The sequence below is a fragment of the Carcharodon carcharias genome, chromosome 2 (assembly GCF_017639515.1).
Source record: "Carcharodon carcharias isolate sCarCar2 chromosome 2, sCarCar2.pri, whole genome shotgun sequence".
In the NCBI taxonomy this organism is placed as follows: Eukaryota; Metazoa; Chordata; class Chondrichthyes; order Lamniformes; family Lamnidae; genus Carcharodon; species Carcharodon carcharias.
In genome coordinates this window covers 161,608,945-161,634,073 of record NC_054468.1, presented here as the reverse complement: position 1 = coordinate 161,634,073, position 25,129 = coordinate 161,608,945, and the positions used below count along the sequence as shown (strand labels likewise).

The window sequence follows — 25,129 nt, the reverse complement described above, 5'->3', positions numbered from 1 at the left end:
TTGGGTGGCTCTTTTAGGCTAGATTACTAGAAATAGAGCATTTTGCCACAAAAGACTTAACAGTAAAAGTAGCCACAGTACAAAAATCAAAAATCTGTCTATTTTCAATTTAGCCCAGCTAGGATCTTTTAAAGGAATCAAGTTCAAATGACACCTTGATATGACTTCAAAGGCTTCAAAATTAATTCTTTGATTAACATAAATCGTAGGCCCATAAACTGCCTGCACTTGGGGCCAAACAAGCAGAATTGGTAACATGAGAAGAGCTCATTTGCATTACTGAGTAACTTTGATGTAATGAAAACAGCCAGAGCGACAGTTCTTTGGTTACTGGACCTTTAAACAGAAGCTGCCTGAAGCAAGTTTCTATGGAAATATTATGCATCCATGCAACCAGTGAAGACAAAGAGGCTACAAAATTCTCAGCTACTCGTGGCACCTGTGTCAGGATACCCCAGGAGCAGAATTTTGAGGTCGTCAGGTGGGCATGACAGGCAGGCCTGGGAGCAGCTGGGAAACAGCCCACTGCCGCGATTGGCCCCTGCCCGTGATTTCACACATTAATGGCCAGCCAGCATGAAAGGCGCGCTCAAAGGCTTAGTGCTGCCAGGGTGGGGGTGGGAGTAGGGGGAGCGCTGAAGTCAGTGTGGGCATGGGGGAGTGTGCAATGAAAGCAGGGAGCTGCCTCAAGGAGCTTTAAAACCATCAAATAAAGATTTTAAAACACAGAAAAAAAATCTCCACACATCAGACTCACCCACCTAAACATATAGATTATAGAAATTCTGCCCAAATGTTTTTATTTTTCTTAATTTTTTTCGGAAACCTTATCCCATCCTTCGATGAGGTTTCCTCAAAAATCCAAAGGCCGCCTGGCCGATTCACCTGCCAACCGTAAGTTGGATGGGCAGCAAAAAAAATCCAGGTTAATTAATACACTTAGGACCTTAATAGGCCTCTTAATTGTTGGCAGGCGCATTGACCAGGGGTGACCTGATCGAGGTGTACAAGATTATGAGGGGCATGGATAGGGCGGATAGGGAGCAGCTGTTCCCCTTAGTTGAAGGGTCAGCCATGAGGGGGCATAAGTTCAAGATGAGGGGCAGGAGATTTAGGGGGGATGTGAGGAAAAACTTTTTTACCCAGACGGTGGTGACGGTCTAGAATGCGCTGCCTGGGAGGGTGGAGGAGGCGGGTTGCCTCACATCCTTTAAAAAGTACCTGGATGAGCACTTGGCACATCATAACATTCAAGGCTATGGGCCAAGTGCTGGTAAATGGGATTAGGTAGCTAGGTCAGGTGTTTCTCACATGTCGGTGCAGACTCGATGGGCCGAAGGGCCTCTTCTGCACTGTGATTTCGTGATTGCTGACTCTCAGGCGCACCCACTGACTGAAATATTGTCCGTTATGTTGCACTAGGGCATATCGGGTGTGTGCCCGCACGCCGAGTGAAAAATCCTGCCCCAGGAATACCACAGCTACAATGCTGCAGATAATGGTTCAAGAAAAGGTTTCAATGGAAGCACATGCAGCATGATGGATATTTTTACCATTGAACATTTGACAACTTGATGCAGGGACATCTGCATTGGAGGTCCTTGTGTCAAACACCCTAAGGACAATCCGTGCTTCCTCAATAAATGCTCCGACTGCTGCTACAGAGGATCAGGATGCCAGATTGTAAAAATTAGCCAGATTGTGTTTCTTCTGGCTGCAGCAGACTTGGTACTGAGTGCAGACAACTGTGAAGCAGAGCTTTATTGGTTTCTTTGTTAGATATTAGATCTGCTTTCCAAAAGATCAAACCTATGCAGAACCACTGCCCAATGCTTGAATGAGCTTAGTTAATAGTGCTTGCTCTCTCATAGAACTTCACCGCTCTATATTTGCTGCTCCTGTCACCATTTGGTCAGAAGGAAGTGAATGCAATTGTTTTTTCTTTGCATACAATGCACCTGTGAGTTGTTTATTGGGGAGGAGGAGGGTGTGGGAAGAGGAGGCAGGGAAGAGGAAAAGGGAGAGGAAGGATGGGGTGGATATCAGAGGAAAAGGGGGAAATACCTGGAAGAGGAGGATAATGGGGAGGAAACATACAAAGCTTAAACTTACCACACTGTCATTAAGCCCTCCTGCTTGCACTATAGTACCTCTACAGGGGTGTGGTTTGTTTTAGAAAGGGTTTCAGGAACAGAGAGACTAGGGGCCCGATTTCACAGAGTTGAGCCAACTGAAGAGGCCTTTAAATTGGCCAGCGGGACTTGGATGTGGAAGTCCTGCCCGTATTTCCAGCAGATCCAATTTTTGCCAGCAGGGGGAAGGGAGCAGTGTGTGAGTCACACAGGTGGAAAACCTGAACTCAGTAGGACCATTTGAAATTAGTGCTGAGGTCAAACAGACACCATTTTCACTGTAGCAAGTATTTTAACTTGCAGCGTTTTTAAAAATAATTTATGGGATGTGGGCGTTGCTGGCTAGGCCTGCATTTGTTCCCTATCCTTAATTGCCCTTGAGAAGGCAGTGGTGAGCTGCCGTTTTGAACCGCTGCAGCCCATGTGATGTAGGTACATCCACAGTGCTGTTAGGGAGTACGTTCCAGGATTTGGACCCAGTGTTAGTGAAAGAACGGTGATATATTTCCAAGTCAGAATGATGTGTGGCTTGAATGGGAACTTCCAGGTGGCGCTGTTCCCATCTATCTGCTGCCCTTGTCCTTCTAGATGTAGCAGTTGTGGGTTTGGAGGATGCTGCCTTAGGAGCCTTGGTGAGTTTCTGCAGTGCATTTTGTAAATGGTACACACTGCTGCTACTGTGCGTCGGTAGTAGAGGGAATGAATGTTTGTGGATGGGGTGCCAATCAAGTGGGCTGCTTTGTCCTGGATGGTGTCGAGCTTCTTGAGTGTTGTTGGAGCTGCACTCATCCAGGCAAGTGGGGAGTATTCCATCACATTCCTGACTTGTGCCATGTGGACAGGCTTTGGGGAGTCAGGAGGTAGGTTACTCATCGCAATATTTCTAGCCTCTGACCTGCCCTTGTAGCCACAGTATTTATGTGGCTAGTCCAATTCAATTTCTAGTCAATGGTAACCCCCAGGATGTTGATAATGGGGGATTCAGCAATGGTAATGCCATTGAATGTCATGGGGCAATGGCTAGATTCTCTTTTGTTGGAGGTGGTCATTGCCTAGCACTTGCGTGGCATGAATGTTACTTGCCACTTGTCAGCTGAAGCCTGGATATTGTCCAGGTCTTACTGCATGTGTGTGGGATCAAATTTATGGAGGAGGTATAAACATTCTTGAAGAATGGATAAGTCTGCTTAAATGTCATGAACTTAAGTTATTTAAATCCCCAGCTCTTTTAAAATAAAAAAGGCTATAGCTTTCAATTTGAGTAGAAAAGAAGATACCCACTGCTGAGCTGCATTGTTTGACAGGCCACCTGGTCCAGCTTATATAAAAAGATTATCCACCTGTCTCTGCAGTTTCAATAGATTTCATTTTTGACCTTTCCCAAATACTTTATTACTGTTGAGTCCATTATAGATGCTTGGCTGCATTTCAAAGACTCCAAAACCACTTATCTCTACTGCGGAGCTTTGTTCACATTTTAATTGACAGTTTTAAGGGGCTATTATAGGAATTGTTACTCTGAAGTGGTTAATGAATAGAGTTAAAATGATTTACATTTTTTGAATGGGTTTCATGTATTACAGTTTTTTTCAGTAACACATCTGTATGAATGAAAGCTCTCTTAGATTGTTAGAAGTGTTTCTTTCATTTCCACATGGCTCCTGATGTCTGTCCACAGTGGATACTAGGTGAGTGGCCTGGGTGACATGGAGCTGGCATGGAGGTATGAGGGCTCATGTAGGTGGAAGGGGGGGTGGGGTAAGGACTACAGAACCTAATAGCCTTTTATATAAGTGGGCTGAAGTCACAGAGAACTGAGGTGGGCCTTCTAACTAACCCACCTCGGCACTCATCCACCTCTATGGCTGCCTTCGAACAGCCCCTAGGGGCAGCAGGCTCAACTCCATCTCGCCCCTGCCTCCCAGGATGAAAATATGGTGGGAGGGCAGGTCTGCCGAGTCTGGAAATTTCCCAACTCGAACTGCCCACCTCAATGGCGAAAACCTGGCTCTGGGGGTTCACATCTAGGAACCTTTGAAGGTGACAGGACAAGTTGAGATGGCTGTTCGCAAAGTATATGGATCCTTGACTTTATAAACAGAGCAATGGAGCACGGATAGTTTTCCACAAGTCTACAATTGCAAAATTCTTATGAAATCCTTCTTCAGCTTCAGAATTGGACATCTTTGCTTGGCTGTTGGTGCTGAGGATTTTCTGCACCTGTTAATAAACTTTGTATTGGTAAAAAAAATCTTTTGGATGTTGTGCTTTCACTTTGTGCCTTTGGAACCATGATACCCAGCATACATCACTGCATTATGACAGAAAAAAAACAAAAACTTATGTGTTAGTGTGCCAGACCACCGAAGGTTATTGAAAAATGCAGAAAAACTATTAGCAAAGATCACAAAGAATTAGGTTGTATTAATAGAGCATTGAGTACATACTATTGTGCAATGATATAGGTCATTGACTGGACTGTATCATGAGTACGTAGCCCAGTTTTGGTCCCCTCACATGTGGCTGATATATGTGCCTTGGAAAAGGCTCAGAGGAAAACTAAGAGGATGAATCTAGTTTAAAGAACTGTACTTTCACACATAGACTTAAAGAACTGGGTCTATCAAGCAGCGTAGACTTACAAGTGATCTGCTAGTGATTTATAAATTAACGAAAGAGCTGCGGGGCATGCTTATTATTCCAGTTTGACAATTTGAGAAGATCCAAAAGGAAAGAGTACTTTTCAACTTATTAGTCTTGGGCTTTTCTGTTCTTTTTCCATGTCCTTTGAGATTATGTGATTGCGAGGATGTTGGGGCTAATGGGGAAGGGGGTGAATACAACGTGAATACAAAGTCATGATGCTTTTGCCATTATGAGTGTGGGGCAGGCTTTATGGACCAGCTGGTATTTTCCTGCTTGTCATTTTTGAATTAGGAATAAGCTATGAAAAGAAAATATAAAAATATTGTTTACAACATTTTGTACAATTTAAGCTGTTAAATTAAAAGTCTGAGCTCTCTGTCTTAGGGGTGAGGCTTTTTGTGTTTCTTAGGCTTGTTGGTGTTTGTGTCAGTGCCAGAGAGGGATAGTTATCACATGCCTTGCTGCTGAACTCAGTCACTGGGCAGAATTTGACTGACTCCAGGTGGTGGGCTGAGAGGCGGGAGGGGGTGGGAAAATAGCAGGGAGCTGCTTTGGGATGGTTCCCTGATGGTGTCCTGCCAGTGGGCAGCAGCATCAGGAGCATATTCGCTGTTTTTAATTGTATGGCAGGTCAAGTAGGAGGCTGCCTGCTGTAAAATTGCCAAGCCAGTCCCGCTGCCAGCAAGTGTAGGCTCAGGGCACGCTTTTGACCTCAACCTAGGAGTCCCAAATCCAGCATTCAAATTCAGCCCATTGTTGGTGAGGTCAGTCAGTCGGTCCTGGATGATTATGAATGAATACTTGTTCAAGGTGCCGGTCATTGGAGATACAATGGGCTGAATGACCTCCTCTGTGTTGTATGATTTTATAAAAAATGATTTTTATAATCATATAATTAATTGAAAAAAAATACTGCATTTTAAACATATAGTACTGCATTTCCACTGTAGTTGGTTAAGCAAAATCCCTACAAAATAACTGACAATAAGGGGCTTTGGAGAGAGAAGGAAAACAAAGATATTTGCACCTTAAGGAAGTTTAGTACTATTGCAAGTAAATAGCATTATAAATGGGAGTTCAGTTGGGCTGTGGAGTGTCCTTTCTTAGGCACTATGTGGCCACCCAAATACACACAATGCACCATCTTTGTTAAATAGTTACCACCCACGTGCTTAGGAACCATAAACAAAATGTGGAGCAGGCAGATAGTGAGTACAATGCTGGTTTGAAGCCATTTTGATGTCCCACTCAGTCAAATGCCTTGCCTTTACCTTTCTCAGTAGATCATGATGCTAAATTGCATGAAGGGTCACACACAAGTAGTATTTAAAACACTGGGGTTACAGGTCAGTTGCTGGATAATTAACTTTGGCTGTCGCTTGAATTCTAGACATTTTTGGTTGAGTTTTAGAGCTGTTGGAAGTTTAGTTTATTTATGGGTTGAAATCTGCTCCACTTGCCAGGCCTCCTGCTGTTATTTTTGTCACAAATTACTTTCCTCCAGACCTGGCTGGGCTTCTAGGCCTATCATGTATACGTGACTGGGAGCATGAAGGAGGACACCACAGAGCAGGATGAGCTATCAGAAGAGTGAGGAAAAAGAGCAGGACACAGAGGAGGAGGCCATATCTATGGAGGGTCTTCAGGGAACACTTCCCCATGGTTCTTGGTGCCATTAACTGCATGCACTTTGCCTTGTCGGCTTCCCATCAGAATGCTATAATCTTACCAATAGAAAGGAATTCCATTCCTTCAACATGCAGCTAGTTTGCAATTATAGGCAATGCATCAGGCAAGCCTGTGACCGTATCCTGGCAGCAGTAATTCATTCTACAGCATCCCTCTGCCCCTGTTTTCCAAACACCCCTTCCAAATGAGAGGCTGGCTATTGGGACACAAGACTAACAGGGCTAATGCACCTGGTCAGGAACCCACCCAAAAATGCTTAACAGGAGTACAATGAGAGCCATACTGCATCATCAAGCACTCAAGCACCATCCACGGTCAAGCTTCTGCCATCTGGACTGTTAAGGAGTCCTGTAGTACATCGCTGAGCGAGTATCCAGAGTTGTGACCACACTTTGCATATATTTCTTCTTTGCCAAATTGAGGGAGCATCCCTTACCACCAGAAGATAAAATGAGGGGAAGCAGGAAGATAAGGAAGAGTGGATGGAGTAGGGGGAGGAGTAGAGAAGGCAGTCCCTTTCTGCCAGGACTCTAGAAGGACAGCTCATTGACTGGTCCTTCCACTGACCAATCACCTGTCATTCACCAGCTGTCCCATTCTCCTCATCTTTCCTCACTCAAGAACCATCATCTCACCCTCTTCCTGTCAACACTTATTGGCATGTCCCTCATGTGACTGCAGACATAAAACCCAAAAGCAAATGGACATTCAATTCATAGTTCATCAAAATAATCATTGTAACATGCTAACAAAAAAGAAAGTATCTTTCTTGTACCGTTCTCTATCTTGGTACTACAATGAAATGTCTCCCCAGAGGCTGGAGCTTGAGAAGGGTGTATGGGGAACCCCCGGGAAGAGTTGTATCTCTGTAAAGAGGGGACTTGTCATACTCTTTAGAGTGCTTCACCTTCTGTTGGCCCTCACTGATATCCAACTATCTCCTGTGATTTCAAGTAGCTATTTGCATGCAACAATGGCCAAACCCTAGCAAACCGCAGAACTGCCTATCCTTACCTGCGAATTCTTACTGGGTGGAATGGGTGGAAAAGTTCATCACAAATTCAGTGACCATAAGGGTGACTAAGCAAAGCATTGTGGAATGCAAAGAGGCACTCAAGGTACCAACGTCATCCACTATATCCAGAATCATTTCCAGCTGTCTTGCCATTGGATTCAGATGTGCCTGGATGAGAGAATAAGGTTGACACAGCGCAAATCCCCCTCACTACAATCTACTTCATGTGCAAGTCATGACATCAGCCACCAATTCATTACCATACAGTCTTCAAGTGATGAAATAGGAGATGAGGATACAATGGAAGCTGTACATGCAATCCTGCACACAGGCAGCCCAGGCCATAGGGTTGTCTTTCATTGGATTGAAGTGGCAGTGGACTTTGACAGCCCCCTGAGTGACTGAGCAGCCCTCTTCAAGATTGCGCTGCTCAACTCCATCACATGAGGAAGAGGCTGGAAACAAGCTGTCCTAAATATTGTCTGTTTCAGCTACCTGGGTCAGTTTAGACCATAAGACATAAGACATAGGAGCAGAAATTAGGCCATTCGGCCCATCGAGTCTGCTCTGCCATTCAATCATGGCTGATAAGTTTGTCAACCCCATTCTCCTGCCTTCTCCCCGTAACCTTTGATCCCCTTACCAATCAAGAACCTATCTATCTCGGTCTTAAATACACTCAATGACCTGGCCTTCACAGCCTTCTGTGGCAATGAATTCCATAGATTCACCACTCTGGCTAAAGAAGTTTCTCCTCATCTCTGTTCTAAAAGGTCTTCCCTTTACTCTGAGGCTGTGCCCTCGGGTCCTAGTCTCTCCTACTAATGGAAACATCTTCCCCACGTCCACTCTATCCAGGCCTTTCAGTATTCTGTAAGTTTCAATCAGATCCCCCCTCGTCCTTCTAAACTCTATCGAGTATAGACCCAGAGTCCTCAAACTTTCCTCATATTTTAAGCCTTTCATTCCTGGGATCGTTCTCATGAACCTCCTCTGGACCTTCTCCAGGGCCAGAACATCATTCCTGAGATACGGGGCCCAAAACTGCTCACAATATTCTAAATGTGGTCTGACCAGAGCCTTGTAAAGCCTCAGCAGCACATCCCTGTCCTCTCGAAATAAATGCCAACATTGCATTTGCCTTCCTAACTACTGACTCAACCTCCAAGTTAACCTTAAGAGAATCCTGGACTAGATCTGCCAAGTCCCTTTGCACTCCAGATTTCTGAATTCTCTCCCCATTTAGAAAATAGTCTATGCTTCTATTCTTCCTACCAAAGTGCATGACCTCACACTTCTCCACGTTGTATTCCATCTGCCACTTCTTAGTCCATTCTCCTAACCTGTCCAAATCCTTCTGCAGCCTCCCCACCTCCTCAATACTACCTGTCCCTCCACCTATCTTTGTATCATCTGCAAATTTAGCCAGGGTGCCCTCAGTTCCTTCATCTAGATCATTAATGTATAAAGTGAAAAGTTGTGGTCCCAACACTGACCCCTGCAGAACTCAACTAGTCACCGGCCGCCATCCTGAGAAGGACCCCCTTATCCCCACGCTCTGCCTCCTGCCAGACAGACAATCTTCTATCCATGCACTTTACAGGGATCCCATTACAATGGTTGAACAAGTGTAAAGAAGATATAGTTAATGCAGATTACAATTGGCATGTGGAAAATGTGAACACTCATGAACTATGCCAGAGCAGACAGACAGACAGAGAGAGGAACAGGACTGGTTGGGAAAGAACTTGCCAGTTACAACATCCACAGAGTAGCATTAAGTGAGACTTGTCTAGATGACAAAGTCAAATTACAGAAGCTGGAGCTGGATACACCTTCTTTTGGATCAGAAACAGAAAGTTCTGGAAAACTGCAGCAGGTCTGGCAGCATCCGTGGAGAGAGAAACAGAGTTAACATTTCAAGTTCAGTATGACTTCTTTGGAACTGAAGAGAGGTGATGGGTTTTATGCTGTTGAAGGTGGAGGAAAAAGAGAAAATCAGGGATCGGGCAAAGGAGATTAAATTACAAAGACGTCATGGAGCAAAAGAACAAGAGAGTGGGAATGGTCGTAGTAAAGGAACAAAGCATTGACCCAGAGTAGGTGTTAATAGCAGAATAAAGGTCAGTGCTGTCTGAAAGCAAAACATGAGAACAAGATACAGAGATAAAAACAAAAAAACTGCGGATGCTGGAAATCCAAAACAAAAACAGAATTACCTGGAAAAACTCAGCAGGTCTGGCAGCATCGGCGGAGAAGAAAAGAGTTGACGTTTCGAGTCCTCATGACCCTTCGACAGAACTTGAGTTTGAGTCCAGGAAAGAGCTGAAATATAAGCTGGTTTAAGGTGTGTGTGTGGGGGGCGGAGAGATAGAGAGACAAAGAGGTGGAGGGGGTTGGTGTGGTTGTAGCGACAAACAAGCAGTGATAGAAGCAGATCATCAAAAGATGTCAACAACAATAGTACAATAGAACACATAGGTGTTAAAGTTAAAGTTGGTGATATTATCTAAACGAATGTGCTAATTAAGAATGGATGGTAGGGCACTCAAGGTATAGCTCTAGTGGGTTTTTTTTTTTATTTTATATAATGGAAATAGGTGGGAAAAGGAAAATCTTTATAATTTATTGGGGAAAAAAAGAAGGGGGAAACAGAAAGGGGGTGGGGATGGGGGAGGGGACTCACGACCTAAAGTTGTTGAATTCAATATTCAGTCCGGAAGGCTGTAAAGTCCCTAGTCGGAAGATGAGGTGTTGTTCCTCCAGTTTGCGTTGGGCTTCACTGGAACAATGCAGCAAGCCAAGGACAGACATGTGGGCAAGAGAGCAGGGTGGAGTGTTAAAATGGCAAGCGACAGGGAGGTTTGGGTCATTCTTGCGGACAGACCGCAGGTGTTCTGCAAAGCGGTCGCCCAGTTTACGTTTGGTCTCTCCAATGTAGAGGAGACCACATTGGGAGCAACGAATGCAGTAGACTAAGTTGGGGGAAATGCAAGTGAAATGCTGCTTCACTTGAAAGGAGTGTTTGGGTCCTTGGACGGTGAGGAGAGAGGAAGTGAAGGGGCAGGTGTTGCATCTTTTGCGTGGGCAAGGGGTTGTGCCATAGGAGGGGGTTGAGGAGTAGGGGGTGATGGAGGAGTGGACCAGGGTGTCCCGGAGGGACAAGATACAGACTGGTTCTGGGGGACACAATACAAAATGAAGGATGAAGCTCATGGTCTGAAGTTGTTGAGTCCAGAAGGCTGTAAAGTGCCTAATCGGATTATGACGTGTTGTTCCTTAACCTTGTGTATGGAACGTTGCAGCAGACTGAGGACAGAAATGTAAGTATGAGAGTGAATTGACTTGGCAAGCGATCAGCAGGTCAGAGTTATGAATTGAAATAGCAAATGACCATTTGGAAGTTTTTTTATTCGTTCATGCGACGGGGATGTTGCTGGCTTAGCCAACATTTATTGCCCAACCCTAATTGCCCTTGAGAACTGAATTTTCCAGCCCCGTTGGTGTCAGGCATCATGGCAGGCAGGGGCAGACAATATGTTGAGTAGGCCAAAAATTGGTTTCATGCCGTTGTGAAAGCAGTTTACGATTGTCTGCTCCACCCTTCAATGGCGGGCCACATTTCCTGCCGCCGCACATTGGAGACATCATTTTAATGCTTTTGCATCTAATTATAAGCTTTGCTTTCCAGAATCATCCCCCCCACACTAAACCATCCAGTCAATCACGCCAATGTATTTCACAACTGTACTTTAGGGATGTGCACCTGAGGGTACCCCCGCTTGTGGGAAGTGTTTCAGCACCTCCTGCAAATTAGCTGAATTTTCTTTGTCAGTTAGTCCAGTGACTAAGACATATTGCAGATAGATAATGATATGGGACAGTCCTTGAAGTAGGTTTTCCATGGTATGCTGGAAAATAGCACATGTTGATGAGACCCCAAAGGGCAGTTGAATATATTGATACAACCCTCGATGTGTATTGATGGTCACCAATACCCTAGAGCCTTCTTCCAACTCTTCCTGCTGGTAGGTGTGTTTCATGTTGAGTTTTGAATATGTGATGCCACACTGTTTACAATCACCTTATAGTCAATTTATAGTCACTGCATAAGTGAACACTTTGGTCTGGCTTCACTACACTCACGCACAAAATTGGGCCGGTTGTAAGATATGCAACTTTTCCTTGTCTCGACCTTGCCCCGTGGAGCCTAAGGGACTGGTCTGGCTCTGATAAATCTGGGGATTGCGTTAGGGTCTATGTGAATTTTGGCTTGTGGCCCACGACTCTTTCCTAGCTGGTCACTGAAAATGGAAAAGTACTTTTGTAACAGTTCCTGTAAGTTTCTCGTTCTGATTTGAAAATTCTTGGCCCTTTATTCTTGCAGTTTAATCTTTTTGAACCAGATGCGACCAGTTAAACTGAGGTCTGCCCCAGCAACTACTATAAGGGGTGAATTTGCAGACTGATCCCCATACTGCACCAGGACTTGATATATCTCTTTCACTCTTATTTCTTCACCTGTGAATGTCCCTAATTTGTTGCCTGATTCTTCCAAACTTAAGGGATGGACTCCTTTATTCAAGTATCTGAACATACATTCTCCTATGACAGGCATTGATGCCCCAGTATCGACCTCCATGTTGAATGGTTGTTCATTGATAGTAATGACTACCTGGATTGGCTCAGTTCTATCCACTTTCCGGTTGTATAATGAATAGATGTCAGATTCTGCTTCCTCTGGTTCTTCAACGAGACAGATTTCATGATTTCTACTTTTGATTTTAAAATGCTGTCTCAGCCTATCTTCACAGTGCCACATTATGTGACCATTGTGTTGGCAAAAAAAGCATTCGATATTTCTGAACTGTCAATCGCCTGTAGGTTGCCTGGATGCATTTCTCTCATTAATATTGTGGTTTTCACTGTAGTACTGTTGTTCTTCAATGGTCTGTACATAGTGGGCGTTCCCCACCTTTCTGCGGAGTCCGACGTTCTCGTGCAATTTGTTACCGGCCCTTCCCACCCTACAAGATGGACAGCACCATTTTGTGTATCTTTTATTGCTTCCAAGTCTCTAACAGTGCTGTCCATGGCTGTTACCAATTCTAATGCCTTACTGAAGTCTAGACTGGTTTCAGATAGCAATCGCTTTTGAACAGCATCGTTCCCAATTCCGCATATCAGTTGGTCTCTCAACATGTCATTAATTGAAGTTCCAAACTCACAATATTCCATTAAATCCTTTAAAGCAGCCAAATAGCCAGCGATTGTTCTCCTGGAAGCCTATTCCTTGAATTGAATTTACAACGTTGCCTAGTGGCTGAGGGCTTTGGCTTCAGGTGGTTTTTGACAATATTTACTAACTTGCGAAAGTCTTCGTATCGGTGTGTTCGGTGACGTGAGGCTGTGGATCAGCCCATGTGACTTGCTCCCTTGTGTGGACTAAAGAATCGCCCTCTTCCTGTCCTTCCTGATGGTGTCATTAGCGGCAAAAGAGAACGCTAGGCAGTTGACATAATGAGACCAGTCATCAGAAATGGAATCGAATGATTCAAATGCCCAAACCACAGCTTACTCAATGACTAAGGAGAATGCGCTTTCAAACAGCTTGAAGATAGTGGTGAAGTAACGTAGCTGTCTTACCACAGCTTCCTTGATTGCCGTCAATTGATCTGGTTTCCTCATTGCCAGTTTTATGTTTTTGGTTATCAGGTTCACTTTGCCCAGCGACCATGATCTGTGCCCTTGATATTAACACATTAGTTGGTGCTTGAAACGATATAGGCAGACAGACCAATTAACTGAACAAACACTGGTGGTTTATTGGAACTAAGAACAGAGCACTAACACCATGTGTGCTTCTTCAATCACCTCCAGCTCTAGACTTACTGTTACCCAAGTACCCGTGCTGTATAGCAATTGGTCAATACAGCCATATGGTCAGTTACATTCTCTTAAAGATACATAGCACTCCATTTTATCACAGAAGTGTGTCAGTGAGCATGGTGCAATGTGTTTGTGAGATGTGGTTGTAATAATTGAATAGCTGACACTGTGTTAAAGCAATGAATTGAGGATGTGAAGCTTGCAGCAGTGTGAAGTGTGTGAAGTTGAAGTGAAGCTATGAGTGTGAAATATGAGACATGTTTGGTAGCGAATGGCGGTAGGTAGGTGAGGGGTGGTTGGTGAATGGAGCAACGTATGAGACTATTGGTTCACTTGTAAGGATTTGTAAGCACAAGAAGATGCATTAACTGACCTTATCACTTATGTAAGATCATTAAAGCTCTTCCTGCACTATTTCCAGATCCTTAGCACTGGACCACTTGCATTGCGAGTAATGGCTACCTGCTCCTATTTCTTTTTCAATGTCTGCCTGGACAGTTTTCTGGCTTCTGGGGGGTGTACAGGATCTCTCTCTTCCTGATTATCTCCCATGCCTGAGAATCTTGAAGCATGCTGTTTCCATTTTTGTGCTATTTCATTCTTAGTCCTGCTCAGGATGCCCTCTGCATTAAGTTGCAAAATGCATCTCCCCTTTAAGAGGTGAGACTGGCTTTAAGTAATGCAGACTAAGTTTAAGTGGTCTAGGCCATGAACTTGGGCCTCCTACTGTTGTGCACAGCCATTCAGCAGCACATTTAGCACTGACCTGCATGCTACTATCATTTGAATTAGCAGACAACATGAAGTTTTCATGCTGTCCACATTGGAATGAATGGGCATGGGTCAATTGACATTGTGCTCTCTGCACCCATTTTTGTGTCTTATCCACGTTTTCCTTATCATATTTGCTGATTGTCACTTCATTATTTTCTGTTGCTATTTCCCGTCACTGTGCCTACTCCTTGGCTTAAATCTTTTTCTACACATGAACTTAAAATCTGACTCCAATATGATAGCTAACTTCGTGGAAGAAATGGTGTGTTTGCTGGCTGGGATTATATTGATGGGGCCCTCAGTGCTGAAGTGGGAATTGTCTCAGTGATGCTAATGCCCATGCTGGACCTGCTTCCAGTCTCATGCCACTGATGTGTTCACTAAGTCCCTCTTGTGCTGGCTTTGGTTGGGGGGAGGGTGGGGTAGGGGTGTGGCTTGGGTTGGGAAATGGGGTTGAGTTTGGATCTGTGACTGGTCCTTACAGCCTATTTGTGCTGGCCATGGCCTCAGTTGGGCTAATAGCTCACATGAAAACTTTTCCTATTGTACTATCTCAGAGCAAACTGTCTTCACCACTTGCACAAGAGCTGTGTTCCTAAATCAGAATTGTTTGAAAGACTGGGCTCCTGAGATCTGGGTCTTTGGGTTCCTTGGCTGAGGCCAATTGTTTCAGACCTGCCATCCCTAGGAAGAGCTAGCTAATTCCTCCTCATTATCCTGCAGCTTACTTGTGCCATGTTGTTCACCCTGTGATATTCCCTCCATTAAACGAGTTAGGTTCTCCTGAGTGGGTATATCTGAGCTCTCTAAGTTTTAGCTCTGAGTCACAGATTGGCGCAATGAGTAGTGTCCCTGCCTCTGAGCCAGAAGCTCTTGGTTCAAGTTCCACCCCAGGACTTGATGGTCAAGGAAGGTGTGATCATAACACAGTGAAACCAATGACAGGTGGTAAGATTGGGAGAGATTCCTGGTCATCCACGTGATGGAAAGAATGTTGGAGCCTTTACCATCACTCCAATATAGTTCCACACTACAACTTGCATGTAGAAGTGTATCTTTCATAGCAACTCAGAATCCCTGGAAGTGGGGTGGGGCTGGGGGCGGTTTGCTTAGGTGGCCCAGTGATCGTACAGTACACGATAACTCAGGCTAAATTAAAATCCATTCATAAAAGCAACAGTATGCTTTGCTTACTCAGGATGACTGGCATGTGGATTAGATGGTGCCAATAATATAGGAGTCAATTCCTGTTCCGGCAGGGGTGGATTTGGAGCCTGTCTTCTTGCCCTAGCCATGACGGAGATTGTGGCACTGTGGTTTGGACCTGCCCACGGATAGAGAACTGAAGAAGAAAAAGTCACAGATTACCTCAAAAAATGGAGCAGCTCATAAGTGAATTTGAAGTAATTTACTAAGTGTTTATAAGAAGCAACAGTTCAACTATGACACATAAGCTAACTATACAGAAAAAACATGCAACCCACGACAGTTGAGAGTGACTTACCAGTCCCAGGCAACAAACAGGTGGATGACGCACAGTGAGTATTGGTCTCTGTAATTTGTGGGAGCAGAATTATGCTCTCCAGTGGAAATGTTAAGTAGCTCTTCTCACAGTCTTCCTTGCTCTTCCCCAGCCTTCCTCCATATGAAGAAGGCAGCTGCCTGATAAGCACTTCCCCCTTGACCTCCCAAGCACTTGTTAAGATACTTTAATTCTAGGGGCTAGTTGCTTATCCTATATCAATCACATGTTCCAGTGCATCTGGCCGATGACCAAAAGACAAGTGCCCGAGGCACCTCCCCCCCCCGCCCCAAATTGGCTCGAGGTCACCTCTTAGTTATTCTCATGCTGAGTGCCTTTTGTTAACTCCTGCCAGGCACTTGTGTGTGTATATATATATATATAAAAGGTACACAAGGAGCCACAAAACTCCCTACGATCAGTTCAGAAATGTCTAGAGAGTCTATTGGCCTCTATATGGCCCTCTCGAAAACATCACTCTCCATGACCATGATCTTTGTTTTACCTCAGTCCCTGACACGGACAGCTTGTGTTTTTTTAGAGAAGAGTAATAGGCACCAGGTGGCCTCATACTGTGCCTGCTAATTCCACAGATATTCTATAATATTCTGAAACATACCATTTCTTACAGTTAGTGATTCAATAAGTATAATGGCGCAGTGGATTAGATGCATGAATGGATTCACTCGAGTTGTCCGGCTGACCATCAGATCCTGCTTTCTGTTACAAAGGGGTGGACGATCATTCATCTTCAGAAGGTGCACTCTTACTAATGATTAATTTAGCAACCAGAACCTGGCCATTCTCCACTACCACATCTACTGCTATCTTCTGGTGCATCTAGAAATTGTAGAACTGCGTTCTGATGCCTACTCTGGACCTGATGATTGCTGTTTCTTCACTTGTGATACTTAATTGCCACTGATTATGGATGACCTTTTCATTTGCAAAGAATGTAAAGCAATATAAAGGATTAATTCAGATTTGAATTACCTGAAGGTTTCTGTTGACATTTCACGGTGATCATACTTTGAGGTGTAGGCCGTGTAGCAGCCTCTTCACATTTCACTCAAACACTGCCACCTTGGTGTCAGGAAGTAGCATGAGGAACAGTGGAATGCGAGGACAGAGTTGTGTGTGCAGGGTGTGGTGGTGGAAGAGGGAGTGATTGCTGAGGTATTTTTTGCATTTAAACAGTGTGAATGTTATGGAGTTGGAGGTCAGCCAAGCTTCCGCTTCTGGGCACTTGTGCCTTCACTTACCTTGGCTAACTAGGTGTGCTGATTAAAACAAAAACAAAAATAGCTGGAAAAACTCAGCAGGTCTGACAGCATCTGCGGAGAGGAATACAGTTAATGTTTCGAGTCCGTATGAGTCTTCATCAGAACTAAGGAAATATAGAAATTAGGTGAAATATAAGCTGGTTGAGGGGGATGGGACAGGTAGAGCTGGTTAGAGGGCCAGTGATAGGTGGAGGCAAAGAAGATATTGCCAAAGATGTCATAGACAAAAGGACAAAGAGGTGTTGACTGTGGTGATATTAGCCAAGAAACTGTTCCTCTGACATGTCTTCCTTCTTCCTTACCTGAGGTTTTCCATCCACGATAGTTGACAGGGCCCACAACCATGTCCGGCCCATCTCCCGTGCATCCACCCTCACACCTTCCTCTCCCTCCCAGAACAATGATAGGGTCCCCCTTGTCCTCACCTATCACCCCACCAGCCTCTACATTCAAAGGATCAACCTCCTCTACTTCTGCCAACTCCAGCATGATGCCACCACCAAACACATCGTCCCTTCACCCCACTGGCAGCATTCCACAGGGATCATTCCCTCCGGGATACCCTGGTCCACTCCTCCATCACCCCCTACACCTCAACCCCCTCCCACGGCCCCTTCCCATGCAACCGCAGAAGGTGCAACACCTGCCCCTTCACTTCCCCCCTCCTCACCGTCCAAGGGCCTAAACACTCCTTTCAAGTGAAGCAGCACTTCACTTGCACTTCCCTCAATTTAGTCTACTGCATTCGCTGCTCCCAATGTGGTCTCCTCTACATCAGAGAGACCAAACGCAGACTGTGTGACCGCTTTGCAGATCACCTTTGGTCTGTCCGCAAGCATGACACAGACCTCCCTGGCGCTTGCCATTTCAACATACCCACTCTGCTTTCATGCCCACATGTCCATCCTTGGCCTGCTGCAATGTTCCAGTGAAGCTCAACGCAAACTGGAGGAATAGCACCTCGTCTTCCGACTAGGCACTTTAAAGCCTTCTGGACTTAACATTGAATTCAACAACTTCAGATCATGAACTCTCTCCTCCATCCCCTCCTGTTCCTTTCCGATCTCCCTTTTTCCAATAATTTATAATTTTTTAAATATATTTTTCTTTTCCCACCTATTTCCATTATTTTCAAATCTATTTCCATCTATTGCTTTATCTCCACCTATTAGCCTATTTTGATCCCTTCCCCCCGCCCCACCCCTACTAGAGCCATCTGTCACTTGCTCATCCTGCTTTCTATCCTTAATGTCACCATTAGCACATTCCTTGGCTAATATCATCACCATCAACACCTCTTTGTCCTTTTGTCTATGACATCTTTGGCAGTATCGTCTTTGCCTCCACCTATCACTGGCCCTCTAACCAGCTCTACCTGTCCCATCACCCCTCAACCAGCTTATATTTCACCTAATTTCTATGTTCCCTTAGTTCTGATGAAGAGTCATATGGACTCAAAATGTTAACTGTATTCCTCTCCGTAGGTGTCAGACCTGCTGAATTTTTCCAGCTATTTTTGTTTTTGTTTCAGATTTCCAGCATCCGCAGTATTTTGCTTTTATGCTGATTAAAACTTTTCTGCAATGTCCTATGTTGTTTTAGATTCTTAGTGTGGCAAATAGTAGGGTCCTGATATGTTCAACAGAAGGTTTCAGAAATGCCATAAATGATTTATACAGTTTTTTGACCTCAAATATTGAATTAATTTACAAGGTGATCATAGCAAGTTGTTGAAACCAGTTCCTTGTTTTTATATAATGACTAAGGGACATTGAAACAACAATACACTTGTAGACTAGGAATTGCTAAAGAGGACACACTACTGTTTAAACCTAATGGGCCTTATCTTCCAAGGAATTCCAATCACTTTTGGATTGCCATTCTGCTTCTTTTTTTTTTACCTAACACTAGAGCTCTGCATTCTTGGCCCAGACTTCCAAACCAGGCTTCTTCAGAAATGCGGAGCATACCTGTCCTTGAAGTCTTTCTTTGTAGGGCAGGATCATTGGGGGAAGCCAAGCCACACCCTTTTTTACTGGCACTAGCTGCAATATTTTGTTAAGTCTTCATTCACTAACAAAGTGAAAAGCTTTGGGACATTTAAATAGCTTTTCACTGTCTTAGTGAATGAGTGCGAGTGAGATAAGTGGGTAGGGTGCCATCTGGGTAGGGTGCCAGGCTGGGTAGAGTGGTAGATGGCAGGTGGCAGGACGAGTCGAGTGGCAAGTGGCAGGGCTGTTGGTGGGAGGCTGTGTAGGGTGATGAGTTTGGGTCAGGTTGGTGTGAGAGTTGGAGGGTTAGGAAGGGAATTGTGGAGGGTTGGGGGTGGCAGTGAGTGGGTTGGGAGTCGAAGGATCATGGGGGTTTGGGGGATGGGGTGGGAGTTGGAGGGTCATGGGGGAGTTGGAGGGCGGGGTGGGGGTTGGAGGGTCATGGGAGTCGGAGGGTGGGGTTGGGGTTGGAGGGTCATGGGGGAGTTAGAGGGTGGGGTGGGGGTTGGAGGATCATGGGGAGTTGTAGGGTGAGGTGGGGGTTGGAAGATAATGAAGAATTGGAGGGTTGAGGGGGAGTCGGAGAGTCAGGGATGGGGGAGTCAGAGGATCAGACCATTTTATTATTCACATGCCTATCTATTGCCACGTAACGTCAGTAATGTCACTTAAGTAATTTATTTTATGTGCGGTATTTTGAGATATTTTTGAAAAATATAATGAGATTGAATAGAAATGTGATTATTCTTTGAGTTAAGCCAAGGATACTTACCTCAGTTTAGCATGTACAAAACAGTTTTGGGGAATGGGCTTAATGTTTTCATTGTTTATTAGAATGTATAACAATGTTGGCTTAATGGTTACACAATAAGCACAACATCAACAGTGTTTATATAAAGCTGTGCATTGTAAAATATAAGAAGTAACTATTATTGTACATTTCCCTTCAGTATTGAAATACCAGTAATTTTATTGATGTCCTTTGGTAATTTATTTTCAGATTGAGAGAATAGAGGAATTGGCACCAGAAATAAAAATGAGACGGCAAGACAAGCTAAATGAGGTAGACATTCTCTGCAATCAACAATTGAATTTGACTAATGGGATTATATAACTCCTGTGCACTGAATGAAGGAATTGACTCATTGATTTGTTTTACTTCAAAACAAAGAACAGGAGTAGGTCATTCAGTTCCTCATGCTGGTCTGCAATTCTGTTAGGTCATGCTGGCCTGTACTGCAATTCCATTTACTTACCTTTGTTCCATATCTATATCCTTACCTAAAAATAATGATCAATCTCAGTGTTGAAAATTTCAATTGACTCAGCAACCACAGCCTTTTTGGGCAGTTCCAGATTTTAACTTCTTTTAACATGAAATCCTGACTAGGATTTTTCAGTAGGCCTCCACCTTCCTGCAGGTGGCAGGGTTAGTTTGGGTGCCTGGAGGCAGCTCCGTGGTAGGCAGGGGGACTAGCACTCCAGGCAGGCCTGAAGTTCCATCCCCTACTCGCCTAAGTACAGCTACAGGGCAGCCCCTAGAGCCCAACCTCCACCTTTTCACCTTACCTCACAGCATTGGCCTGGTTGCAAAAGCTATTTTTAAAATTTAGGGAGAGGTCACTTTCAGCTTGAACCCCTCTTTCTCTTACTTATCCTCCATTGCCACCTGCTGCTCCTTTGAAGCTGGAAGGCCTCTAATTGGTCCTGCAGCTTTGTGAGCCTGCCTGCCATCCTTAGTTGGATGGCAAGCCTGTCTCCAGACTAATTCAGAGGATGCCCATGTGAAAATCACAATGAGTGACTGGAAAGTTCGGGACCCAGAAATAGCCCTGATCCCTGTTTCCCAGCCTGGAGGTAAAATCTTGCCCAAAGGGTTATTTCTCATTCTGAAGAGTGGTGTTCTCCAGCCTTTCCTTTAGGGCCACTGATATTTTTGGTACAAATTAATGATCTAGGCTTGGATATAGGAGGCATAATTGTTAAGTTTGCAGATGGCACAAAACTGGAAAATATAATAAACAGGAGAATAGTGGCAGACTATAGATGGTGAATTGAGCAGACTCATGGCAGGTGAAATTTAATGCAAAGATGTGTTGAAGTGATGAATTTTGGACTGAAGAATGACCTATGGAGGAGTTTGGATCTTTAAAAATGATCGAACAATATTCTAACATTCAAAGCTCAACTTAGTAAAGACTTATCATTTCAATCTGACAAGAATAACCTAGTTGTCTATGGTAGGCTAGCCAATTTTGTTTGAAGATGTTTGGACAACATTCTTCAAGAAGTGGACAATGAATAAGGCTATTTGGCCATCTGCACAAAGCTGGATGTTAACATTGAGTCATAATTATTTAAAGAACTTGAAAGAAAACAATAAAATTGGACTGTGTAAGAGCAGCCCTCAAGGAGTTGATACATTCAATGTAGGCAAGAGGGATCAAGCAACATGACTCTAAATTTGTATCCCTATTAATTTAAACAAGTGACCAATATCTTGGGCTGCCTATGTGAAGTTTGCAACTGCAACTTGAGTATTTCATGAAGCATGGTATTAGTTCATACAGAGCTTGGAATCGTTTGCACAATCTTTTTAATCTAGTATACGTAGCAGAAATGCCTGCAGCAATTGCAATAGTTAGGCTTCATGTTTATTGATAATCACAAAAGCCTTTGATGCAATTACCAGAGAAGGAAACAGTGCAGCACATCTATTTGTCCTTTTAAGACCAGTGCTATGACACGGCAGATGATGTGTGCCACGCAGATCAAATTAACGAGGGAAACTTGATCACGCAGTCACAACAATTTTGCAATTTGTATTTTTATTTTGAAATGCATGCCTTGAATTCAGTAGTAATAAGTCCACCAAGATTTAGAGGTTTTTTTTACAACAATAAATTAAACATTTATTAATAAAAGAAAAGATTTCAAGCATATACACAGGTGTACAAATTACTACTATAATAACTCCTAAAACCCTGAATTAATCTGGCTTCCAGTTACACCCCCATTAAGGCAGCAGTAAAACAAATAGATTTAAACAGACCCAGGCAAAGTAACGCAATACCCTGGACAGTCACATTCAAAATAAGTTTTCTCAGCTTTGGTTCCTGCACACAGCAACTTGATGCAGAGAGCTAGAGGCTTTTCACACTTGTGTCAGATCTGAGAATGCCTTCTCCCTTCTGACACATTGCCTCATATCTGTTATACATGTTTCTCCCTTTTTAATATGAATTCCATTGTTCCCATGTGTTTTTGGAACTTTACCTCTCTCATAATACATATCTTTTCATAGTACTAATTTTATCAATAACCTTTGGGAAAAATAAACACACTGTTTGGCTTGGCTTCTTCTGGCTATGTGTAACCTCTTACAATCTCTTTGAAATCCAAACTACTCTGGTTTATCTATAAATGCAAATTTTCCTCACACCTCACATTCTAAAACTGCAGCCGTGTTTCATATTTAGCATTTCAAACCTAGCTTCTTTTTGATAACTCAAATTCTCCAGACCAGCTGTGTCCAATTCGATTAAATCCCACACACACACAGACACTATCCAAACCCCACTATTAATCCACTTTTACAATAAATCATAATATTATGAAAATAATTATATTTTCATGACACTGATAACATGGACATTGTAATCACTGATGATACCATGAACATATTTCCATAACCATCTCTAAGCTCCCTTCCAAGTTACACTGGAAATGTATAACTGTTCCTTCATTGCCACAGAATCAAAATTCTGGAACTCTCTACCTAACAGCAGTGTGAGTCTACCTACATCACACAGACAGCAGCAGCTCAAGAAGGCACATGCTGAAAAGCATTAAGGGATGGGCAATAACCACATTTGACCAGGCATACAAAACAATACAGCAGCTGTTTCAAATAACCTAGTTGGCTATGGTTGTCAACTGGCAAAGACCACATCCCATAAATGAATGAAAGAAAGCAACATGAAAACAAGGCTAAGTACCTGCTTTGTTCTCCTCTGGGCTTCCTTGCACAGTTATATTGTATGTTGCATAACTGATTTAAACAGGGGCACCTCTGTCAACTCTGGAGAGATTGTGCCATTTTCAACCCCCGCAGACAAAGGGCCAGAGATAAACTAAGACTTTTATTCACTGATAACCACACTATACTCATCTCATTCTCAAGCTGATCTATATTGTGTCACTGGTTTAATGGATCACTCTTGCATTTGGAATTAGCACCCAGCTTAAGCTAAAAACAAAGGCATGTAAAAGCCAACAATAATTAGGATCTCCACATTGAATCAAAAGGGCAAAAAATGATTACAAAACTGAATCTTAGAATAAAACCAAGATCGTGGTGAGTCAAAAACAGCTAAATGACATGGATCGTCTGTCACAATGCACCCTCAAACCATGACATCAACAGCCACATCAGAAAGAACAAGATGGGATGTGACTACCATGTTATGTTTGAAAACAAAGCAACCTTAAGTTAAAGGCATAGCTGTGAGTTTAAGTATATCTGTCTTAGTAGCAGCTGACCTGGCAGTACCTGTGACTAACATGAGTGTCGGAAATTGGAAGCATGCATTCTCCAACCCTAACAATCCTCACTTTGATAAGAAAGACAAATTTCAGGAAAAGCCTGAAGTTAGACCAGGCATACAAGACAATATAGCAGCGGTTTCAAAACTCATTGAGTTATTGAAAATAAATGATTTATCAATGTCAACAAAGATGTTAATTTGTAAGAAACTGAATTTGCACTGCCAAATTACTAACATGGCTAACGATGGATGGCACAAACCACAGTTACTGCCATTTCTTTTATAGCTCTGCCCAATTACTGCACATCTGATCACCTTGATATTTTACTCCATCTTAGATTCCTGTTCCGAAATAGGAATCTTGCACATTCATGTTGGACAGGTTGGACTGTACCCATTAGAGTTTAGAAGAATGAGACGTGATCTTCTTGAAACATATAAGACCCTGAGGGGATTTGATAGGGTAGGTATTAGGAGGATGTTTCCACTTGTGGGAGAGACTAGAACCAGGAGACAGAGGTTAAGAATAAGAAATCTGCCATTTAAGACAGAGCTGAGGAGAATTTATTTCTCTTGAAGTGTTGTTAGTATGTGGAATTCTCATTCCCAGACAGCAGTGGAGGCTGGGTCATTGAATTTATTCAAGGCAGAGTAAGACAGATTTTTGATAGACAAGGGAGTCAAGAGCTATGAGGGGCAAATGGCAAAATGGAGCTGAGACCACAACCAGATCAGCCATGATCTTATTGAATGGCTGAGCAGGTGAGAAGGACTGAACGGCCTACTTCTCTCCTAAGGCCTATATTCCTATGTTTTGACAAACAACTATGAAATCTGTTTGATAACAAAATACTGGAAGATCCATATGTGTTTTTGTTTGCCTTTTACTTTAGGAAATAGAGTTGCTGAATCAGAAACTGCGATTTTTAAATCAGAGAATGCAAGTAAGTGATTCATCCACAAGGTTGTTTGTTCAAAGTATTTGAGACAGATAGAGACTTAATGGGTGAGAAGTTGGTTAACCCCTAAAATGGACATGGAGGTTATGGTAAGAGAATAAAATATGGGCAGAATTTTACCCTTGGCCTGCGGGCTTGACGGGGGTGGGCAGGGGAGGTTAGGAAGCTGACCACCACCCGCGATCGGCAGCACAATGAGATTTTATGCAGGAAGCCAATTAAGGCCCACCCAGCTTGAGACACGGCCCTTGAATGAGTGCAAAGGGGCGGACGGGGTTGGGGGCTTAATGTCCGCCGGGTTCAATGGCGACCCTGTCAAATACTGCCTCGGCAGCCCAGGAAGGCTGTCACCGAAGGACATGGAAGTTGTGTGCATGGATGCCACAGTGGGTGGACACGGCAGGCAGGACGGCAGGTCAGCGGGGCAATTGGCCCTGCATTTTTCCGATGAGTGCCTTGGTGCCTCCTAGAGGAGGTGGCAGCCAGGAGAGAAACACTTGTCCCCAGAGATGGGAGGAGGAGGCCCCTCACCTCACCTCACCAAAAAGGCCTGGGAGGAGGTGGCATCCAGGGTCAGCAGCCATGATTGGGTGAGCTGCACATGGGTCCAGTGCCAAAAGCATTTTAACAATCTCCTGCGATCAGAAAGGATGAGTACCGTATTGGCATGGGTCACTTTGCA

General features: G+C 43.8%; 1 long non-coding RNA gene across 1 annotated transcript in view; it reads left to right on the top strand.

The window, feature by feature from the left end:
* Positions 1–24,421, top strand: part of LOC121290813 — a 30,962-nt gene extending 6,541 nt beyond the window's left edge. Inside the window, exons 2-3 of the long non-coding RNA XR_005945885.1 lie at positions 19,942–20,004; positions 24,382–24,421. This is a non-coding gene — a long non-coding RNA (uncharacterized LOC121290813). The remainder of the gene's footprint in view (positions 1–19,941; positions 20,005–24,381) is intronic.
* The last annotated feature ends 708 nt before the right edge of the window (positions 24,422–25,129 follow it).